This window comes from Eucyclogobius newberryi, unplaced genomic scaffold, assembly GCF_026437365.1.
Source record: "Eucyclogobius newberryi isolate DKJ021-1_F unplaced genomic scaffold, fEucNew1.0.hap1 SCAF_159, whole genome shotgun sequence".
NCBI classification, from domain to species: Eukaryota; Metazoa; Chordata; class Actinopteri; order Gobiiformes; family Gobiidae; genus Eucyclogobius; species Eucyclogobius newberryi.
The window spans coordinates 130,763-139,685 of record NW_027315789.1 but is presented as its reverse complement, the minus strand read 5'-3'; the positions used below and the strand labels follow the sequence as shown (position 1 = coordinate 139,685).

Sequence of the window (8,923 nt, the reverse complement as noted above, 5' to 3'; positions counted from 1 at the left end):
CAGAAGAAGAAGAGGATAGTGCTCAAGCTGTCATACTTCCCCCAGCATAGTTACTCCTAGGGCAGCGTAGCTGAAGCTGTGGGTTTATCTTTCTGTTCCTAACTACTCTGACCATAAGCGATTTCGAAGAGGAACGTTTTAAGCCTGGACTTAAATGAAGAGACTGTGTCAGCATATTTAACATGGGTCGGGAGCTGATTCCATAACACAGGAGCTTGGTAGCTAAACGCTCTACCTCCTACAGTACTTTTAGAGACTCTTGGCACCACCAGAAGGCCAGCATTCTGAGAGCGAAGAGCTCTGTTTGGATGATATGGTTCTATAGCATCTTTGAGGTAGGATGGGGCCATGTCATTTATGGCTTTGTAGGTCAAGAGTAGAATTTTGAATTTGATTCTGGACTCGACGGGGAGCCAGTGAAGAGACTTCAGCACCGGCGTAATGTGCTCTCTTCTTTTTGTTCCTGTTAGTAATCTTGCTGCTGCATTTTGAACCAGTTGAAAGCTTTTTATGGAGCTTTTAGGACACGCTGCAAGCAGGGAGTTACAGTAGTCTAATCTAGTCGTTACAAATGCATGGATAAGTTTTTCGGCATCACTTTTAGGCAGGATTCTTCTGATTTTGGCTCTTGTTGCGCAAATGGAAATAGGCTGTTTTACAAGCTTGATTTATATGAGCTTTAAATGAGAGCTCCTGGTCAAATAAGACTCCAAGGTTTCTTACAGTAGAACTGGAGGCTACACTGACATTGTCCAGTGTGACTATCTGCTCAGATAGAGCGTCTCGTAGATGCTTAGGGCCAAGCACAATGACCTCGGTTTTTTCAGGGTTAAGAAGCAGGTAGTTTAGTGTCATCCAGGTTTTTATCTCCTTCACACAAGCACTAAGTCTGTCTACTTGATCGCTCTGATCAGGTTTCATTGATAAATACAGCTGAGTGTCGTCTGCAGAGCAGTGGAAGTTAATGTCATGCTTTCTGATAATGTTGCCTAATGGCAGCATATAAAGAGTAAACAGAATTGGACCGAGTACCGAACCCTGTGGCACACCGTAAATTACTTTAGAGCTTGGTGAGGAGCTCTGGTTTACATTAACAAATTGGAACCTATCAGATAGATAGGATTTAAACCAGCTGAGGGCTGTTCCTCCAACACCTACATCACATTCTAACCTCTGCAGTAGAATGTTGTGGTCGATGGTGTCAAACGCTGCGCTGAGGTCCAACAGAACCAGGATTGAGACCAGTCCATCGTCAGCGGCTAATAACAAATCATTTGTGACTTTAACTAGTGCAGTTTCAGTGCTGTGGTGGGCTCTGAACCCTGACTGGAAAACTTCAAATAAGTTATTGTCCTGCAGGTGGCGACAAAGCTGTTTTACTACAACTTTTTCAAGGATTTTAGAGACGAAGGGAAGATTTGAAATAGGTCTGTAGTTTACCAATAGGTCGGGATCTAGATTAGGCTTTTTCAGAAGAGGTTTAATGACTGCATGTTTGAAGGACTGTGGAACATAGCCACTTTGGAGTGAAGTATTTATTATATTAAGAATAGGGTCTATAATTAGGGGAAGAATGTCTTTGAGGAGTCTGCTTGGAATGGGGTCTAGGACACAAGTTGAGCTTTTAGAGGACATAATGGCTGAAGTTATCTCTGCTTGATCAACAGCTGTGAACCTTTCTAGGTTTACAGGTGGATTTATATGGGACGTTAGATTTACAGCTTGGGCTAGTTCAGGGCTAATAGCGGGGGTAATTTCATCTAATTTATCTCTGATTGTTTTTATTTTATTATTAAAAAATAGGAGGAAATCATCAGAGCTAAGTGTAGCTGGGATTGAGGGCTCTACTGCACTGTGACAGTTTGTTAGCCTAGCTACAGTGCTGAAAAGGAATTTAGTGTTACTTTTGTTGACTTCTATTAGATTTGAATAATATCTGGTTTGGGCCTTACGCAGAGCCTGCTTATAGGACAGCAGGCAACTTTTCCATGCTTTTAGGGATTCTTCTGTGTGAGAGCGACGGAATAATCCCTCTAACTTTCTAACTCTTTGTTTATGTGAACGCAGTTCTTGGTTGTACCATGGGGAGGCGCGCTTTGGCCTAATGATCTTCTGTTTTAACGGCGCGACAACGTCAAGAGCAGACTTCAGAGAATTCATGGTCAAGTCGACACATTGATCACTTAAACTGGGACTAAAACTGTTCTCAGCAGGATCACATGACATGATCACATGACATGTCACTGAATATTGGCTCTATTATTTCTTTGAATTTTGAGATAGATTTTTCAGATATTGTCCTTTTCATTATAACTTTATTTTGTGGGACTGGGTGATCTTTAAGAATAAACTGAAAGGTAATTAGGAAATGATCTGACAATATAGGGTTTTGAGGGAGGACAATGAGGTCACTAATCTCTGTTCCATACGTTAGGACAAGATCCAGAGTGTTCTTGTGAGTGTGAGTCGGTTTATTTACATTCTGAGTGAAACCAATGCTGTCTAACAAGGCGCTGAAGGCATTACTGAGAGCGTCATCACTCATGTTCACGTGGATATTAAAGTCTCCAACTATAACTATTTTATCGCAGGCTAACACTAAGTTTGATATAAAGTCAGAAAACTCTGTTAAAAACTCTGAATAGGGACCAGGAGGTCGGTAGATAACTATGAACAAAACTCCTTTTTGGTTTTTCATATTTGGACATGTGATCGACAGCATAAGGCTTTCAAATGAGTGAAATGCATTGTTAGTTTTAGGGCTCATGAGTAGGCTTGAGTGGGAGATCACTGCCACACCACCACCTCGGCCTGTGCTCCTGGCAGTCTGAAAGTTAACATGGCTGGGTGGGGTGGACTCATTTAGTCTGACGTAGTCGTCTTGTTGAAGCCACGTTTCAGTTAGAGCTAGAAGATCTATGTTATAGTCACTAATTAATTCATTAACTAAGAGCGATTTGGAGGAAATTGCTCTAATGTTTAGCAGTCCACATTTTACGTGTTTATTCATTTGTGTATTTGTGATTGTTATTTTTCTTAAGTTATTTGGTCTGACGCCTGAAATATTTTTTCTGAGATGTGACTTTTTGGCATTATTTGTACGAGGGACACGAGGGACACGAGGGACACACACAGTCTCTATCTGTCTTGAATCTGAACACTTCACATGTGACAGAACGGGCGAGAGTTCAGCGACAGAGGAGCGTCTTGAACTGCTGCTCTGCACCTGGGGCTCATCCCTAGATGGTCACTTAACACGACTAAGACTATCGGTCAAATTCCGAACTAATAGGGATGTACCCTCCGAAGTCGGATGGATGCCATCCCTGCGTATGAGCCCGGGCTTTCCCCAAAACGCACTCCAGTTATCAATAAAGACAACATTGTTTTGAGGGCACCATCTGGATAACCAGCTGTTGAATGCTGAAAGACGGCTGTACAATTCAGCATTGATCCGATTGGGCAGGGGACCAGAAAATATTACAGTGTCTTACATCGACTTCGCTAGGTCACACACCGCGGCTACTTGAACTTTGAGCACCTCTGATTGTCTCCGCCGGGCGTCGTTACCGCCCGCGTGAATCACGACTCGCCGGAAACGGGTCCTGCTCTGCTTTAAGATCCTAAGGTTTCCTTCGATGTCACCCATTCTGGCCCCCGGGTAACACCTAACGCTAGCAGCTGGCAGCTTCACGTCTCTAACAATAGAACACCCGATTACAAGAGTTTCTCTCGTGTGTTCAGCGGGCGTGTGATCGCTGAGGGGAGAAAACTTATTATAGACGTGAAGCTCACGGTGCTCTAAGGTTCGGCGTTTAGCGCCTTGTCCCCTCCAAACTGTCACAAATTGGTCCCTATTCTGTTCCTGGTCTAGTCCCGGCTGCACGGGAGACGCTGAGGGGCTGAGCTCGGCCTTACTGCTACTGCTAATGCTACGCCCTGCAGCGCGGTCCGGTAGCCCTCGCGCTAAAACCGAACTATAACTGGACTTAAGCTCCTCTAAACAGCGGATCCGCGCTTCTAACTCCGTAACCCTGGCCTCCAAAACTACCACTACACTGCACTTCACGCACCTGTCATCAGAGAAGGAGCCAGGGTTCTGACTCGACATATGACAGCTCAAACAGGTAAAGGTAGATCCAGCCATGACGCTAGCGGCTAGGCTACGCTAGGCTAGTTCAGGGCAAGGGCACAGTTGTAGAAGTGGTAGTAGTCGTGCATCTTGTCCCAAGTAGTGCATCTTGTCCCAAGTAGTGCATCTTGGATAGGTACTGCATCTTGGATAGGTACTGCATCTTGGATAGGTACTGCATCTTGGATAAGTACTGCATCTTGGATAAGTACTGCATCTTGGATAGGTACTGTCCAGTTGAGTCGGGCCGCAAGGGCCCAGTTGAGTCGGGCCACAAGGGCCCAGTTGAGTCGGTTGAGTCGGGCCGCAAGGGCCCAATTGTAGTAGTAGTAGTAGTAGTAGTGCATTTTTGTCCCAAGTATTCCATCTTGGATAGGTACTGCATCTTGTAGTTTTTCGATCAACCTATGACAGTTGAGTTGACAGTTGAGTCGGGCCGCAAGAGCCCAGACTCTTGAGGCAAGAGCCCAGTTGAGTCGGGCCGCAAGAGCCAAGTTGAGTCGGGCAGCAAGGGCCCAGACTCCTATAACAAGAGCCGCAAGAGCCCAGTTGAGTCGGGCCGCAAGGGCCCAGTTGAGTCGGGTCGCAAGGGCCCAGTTGAGTCGGGCCGCAAGGGCCTAGTTGAGTCGGTTGAGTCGGGCCGCAAGGGCCCAGTTGTAGTAGTAGTAGTAGTGCATTTTTGTCCCAAGTATTGCATCTTGGATAGGTACTGCATCTTGTAGTTTTTCGACTAACCTATGACAGTTGAGTTGACAGTTGAGTCGGGACGCAAGAGCCCAATTGAGTCGGGCCGCAAGAGCCCAGTTGAGTCCGGCCAAAGGGCCCAGTTGAGTCGGGCTGCAAGGGCCCAGACTCCTACGGCAAGAGCCGCAAGAGCCCAGTTGAGTCCGGCCAAAGGGCCCAGTTGAGTCGGGCCACAAGAGCCCAGTTGAGTCGGGCCGCAAGGGGCCAGTTGAGTCGGGCCGCAAGGGGCCAGTTGAGTCGGGTCACAAGGGCCCAGTTGAGTCGGGCCGCAAGAGCCCAGTTGAGTCGGGCCGCAAGAGCCCAGACTCCTGCGGCAAAAGCCGCAAGAGCCCAAATGAGTCGGGCCACCAAGGTCCAGACTCCTGAGGCAAGAGTCCAGTTGAGTCGGGCCACAAGAACCTAGACTCCTGCGGCAAGAGCCGCAAGAGCCCAGTTTAGTGGGGCCGCAAGGGCCCAGTTGAGTCGGGCGGCAAGGGCCCAGTTGAGTCATGCTGCAAGGGCCCAGTTGAGTCGGGCCGCAAGGGCCCAGTTTTAGTAGTAGTAGTAGTCGTGCATCTTGTCCCAAGTAGTGCATCTTGTCCCAAGTAGTGCATCTTGGAAAGGTACTGCATCTTGTAGTTTTTCGACCGACCTATGACAGTTGAGTTGACAGTTGAGTCGGGCCGCAAGAGCCCAGTTGAGTCGGGCCGCAAGAGCCCAGTTGAGTCGGAACGCAAGGGCCCAGTTGAGTCGGGCCGCAAGAGCCCAGTTTAGTCGGGCCGCAAGAGGCCATTTGAGTCAGGCCGCAAGGGCCCAGTTGAGTCGGGCCGCAAGGGCCCAGTTGAGTTGGGCCGCAAGGGCCCAGTTGTAGTAGTAGTAGTAGTCGTGCATCTTGTTCCAAGTAGTGCATCATGGATAGGTACTGTATCTTTGATAGGTACTGCATCTTGTAGTTTTTCGACCGACCTATGGAAGTTGAGTTGACAGTTGAGTCGGGCCGCAAGAGCCCAGTTGAGTCGGGCCGCAAGAGGCCAGTTGAGTCGGGCCGCAAGGGCCCAGACTCCTACGGCAAGACCCGCAAGAGCCCAGTGGAGTCGGTCCGCAAGAGCCCAGACTCCTGCGGCAAGAGCCCAGACTCCTGCGGTGCCCAGTGTAGTCGGGCCGCAAGGGTCCAGTTGATTCGGTTGAGTCGGGCCGCGAGGGCCCAGTTGTAGTAGTAGTAGTAGTAGTAGTGCATCTTGTCCCAAGTAGTTCATCTTTTCCCAAGTAGTGCATCTTGTCCCAAGTAGTGCATCTTGGATAGGTACTGCATCTTGAATAGGTACTGCATCTTGGATAGGTACTGCATCTTGGATAAGTACTGCATCTTGGATAAGTACTGCATCTTGGATAAGTACTGCATCTTGGATAGGTACAGTATCTTGGATAGGTACTGCATCTTGGATAGGTACTGCATCTTGGATAGGTACTGCATCTTGTAGTTTTTTGACCGACCTATGAAAGTTGAGTTGACAGTTGAGTCGGGCCGCAAGAGCCCAGTTGAGTCTGGCCGCAATGTCCCAGACTCCAGGGCCAAAAGCCGCAAGAGCCCAGTTGAGTCGGGCCGCAAGGGCCCAGTTGAGTCGGGCCTCAAGGGTCCAGTTGAGTCAGGCTTCAAGGGTCCAGATGAGTCGGGCTTCAAGGGTCCATTTGAGTCGGGTTTCAAGGGTACAGTTGAGTCCGGTTTCAAGGGTACAGTTGAGTCGGGCTTCAAGGGTCCAGTTGAGTCGGGCCGCAAGAGCGGCGGTCGAGGGTCCAGTTGAGTCTGGCCTCAAGGGTACAGTTGAGTCGGGCCTCAAGTGTCCAGTTGAGTTGGGCCTCAAGGGTCCAGTTGAGTTGGGCCTCAAGGGTCCAGTTGAGTCGGGCCGCAAGGGCACAGTTGAGTCGGGCCTCAAGGGTCCAGTTGAGTCGGGCCTCAAGGGTCCAGTTGAGTCGGGCCTCAAGAGTCCAGTTGAGTCGGCCCTAAAGGGTCCAGTTGAGTCGGGCTTCAAGGGTCCAGTTGAGTCGGCCCTAAAGGGTCCAGTTGAGTCGGGCTTCAAGGGTCCAGTTGAGTCGGCCCTAAAGGGTCCAGTTGAGTCGGGCTTCAAGAGTCCAGTTGAGTCGGGCCTCAAGGGTCCAGATGAGTCGGGCCTCAGGGGTCCATTTGAGTCGGGTTTCAAGGGTACAGTTGAGTCGGGATTCAAGGGTCCAGTTGAGTCGGGTTTCAAGGGTCCAGTTGAGTCGGGCCTCAAGGGTCCAGTTGAGTCGGGCCTCAGGGGTCCATTTGAGTCGGGTTTCAAGGGTACAGTTGAGTCGGGATTCAAGGGTCCAGTTGAGTCGGGCTTCAAGGGTCCATTTGAGTCGGGTTTCAAGGGTACAGTTGAGTCGGGCCTCAAGGGTCCAGTTGAGTCAGGCCTCAAGGGTCCATTTGAGTCGGGCCTCAAGGGTACAGTTGAGTCGGGTTTCAAGGGTACAGTTGAGTCGGGATTCAAGGGTCCAGTTGAGTCGGGCTTCAAGGGTCCAGTTGAGTCGGGCCGCAAGAGCCCAGTTGAGTCGGGCTTCAAGGGTTCAGTTGAGTCGGGCCGCAAGAGCGGCGGTCGAGGGTCCAGTTGAGTTGGGCCTCAAGGGTCCAGTTGAGTCGGGCTTCAAGGGTTCAGTTGAGTCGGGCCGCAAGAGCGGCGGTCGAGGGTCCAGTTGAGTTGGGCCTCAAGGGCCCATTGTGGGTATCGCTTCTCGGCCTTTTGGCTAAGAGCAAGTGTAGTATCTTCAACTATATTTGGTTTTGGTTTGCGTCACCTCTGGGGTCAACCTGGTTTTTGCCCTTGTGACACTTACCTTTGGCCTCAGAGGACAAATTGTACTTTTGTTTGTTTGTAAGCTTTGTTATATTTTTTTCAACACCTTTAAGGTACCCCAGCACTTTATTGTAAGTACAATCTTAACTGGTTTTAGCTGCACATATTTTTTTTTAAATTGGTTTTATCTGGTTTTAAGCTAGTTTTAGTGAGTTTTATTTGGTTTTAAGCTGTTGGTGCCTCCAGAATGTCAGCCTCCCATGCCGGCAGGAGGAGGCACCACAGCGTGTGCTTCACCCTGAAGGAGGTGTCTGGAAAAGTACCACAGTTTCACGTTTGGACTTTTCCAGACACCTCGTCCAGAAACCTCTGAATTTCAAAGCCGATGACCTGAACTGTATCTTGACCCTGCCTTTCAACAAAGACTTTGATGTGAGCTTTCGCTCTGCGATAGTTTTGAAAGAATTCTGGACAAGGTTTGAAGGGGTGAAGCCCCAGTTTACAGCATTCATTGTGGAGAATTTGACTGACAACTCTGACGCTGATGACATTTGTATGTGGCTGGGAAGATTTTGCACGGTGAAAGGCCAGGCTATCAAGGTCAGAGATGTGGATGGCATTTGGACAGGCAGCTGGAGGGTCCCCATCCAACAATGCAGGACCCCCAGGGCTACCAAGACCTGAAGCACCTGCCTAGTATGATAGTCCTGGGGGATAACTGGGGCTACATCCACTACCAAGGACAACCCAAGCTCTGCCGGCGGTGTGGGGATTATGGGCAGGGAGGCTTGCACTCAAGTGGTCAGCGGGAAGTGTAGAGAAATTTGGCACACATTCGAGGAATGTACCAATGGCAGAAAGTGCAATCTCTGTCGGGACTTAGGTCACCTCTTCAGAGACTGCCCAAAATCATTTGCCAACAAACTGAAGGCCGGAACCCAAAATGTTGCACAAGAACAAGATGGCGGACAAGCACATGGAGGACTTGAAAAAATGGTGGAAGAGCTACTTGGAAAGGAGGGGGCTGAGGGGGAGAGGGTGGGTACGGAGGCTCCTCCTACACAGACCCAGTAGGAGGAGGTGGGGCCTGCGGAGGCTCCACCCACACACACTTGGGAGGGGGTGGTGGTGCCTGCGGGAGTCCCATCCACTGACACTCAGACGGGGGAGGGGGAACAGAGGCCTGAGGAGGCCTCCATTCCTGAAACCCAAATGGAACTCGGGACCATAGAGGCGATGGGACCCCTCGGGCCTC

The 8,923-nt window shown here is 49.7% G+C and overlaps 2 pseudogenes; one reads left to right on the top strand and one right to left on the bottom strand.

The window, feature by feature from the left end:
* Positions 1-3,040: 3,040 nt before the first annotated feature.
* LOC140361361 (uncharacterized) lies at positions 3,041-8,180 on the bottom strand (annotated as a pseudogene).
* Positions 7,599-7,765, top strand: LOC140361366 (U2 spliceosomal RNA; annotated as a pseudogene).
* Positions 8,181-8,923: the final 743 nt, after the last annotated feature.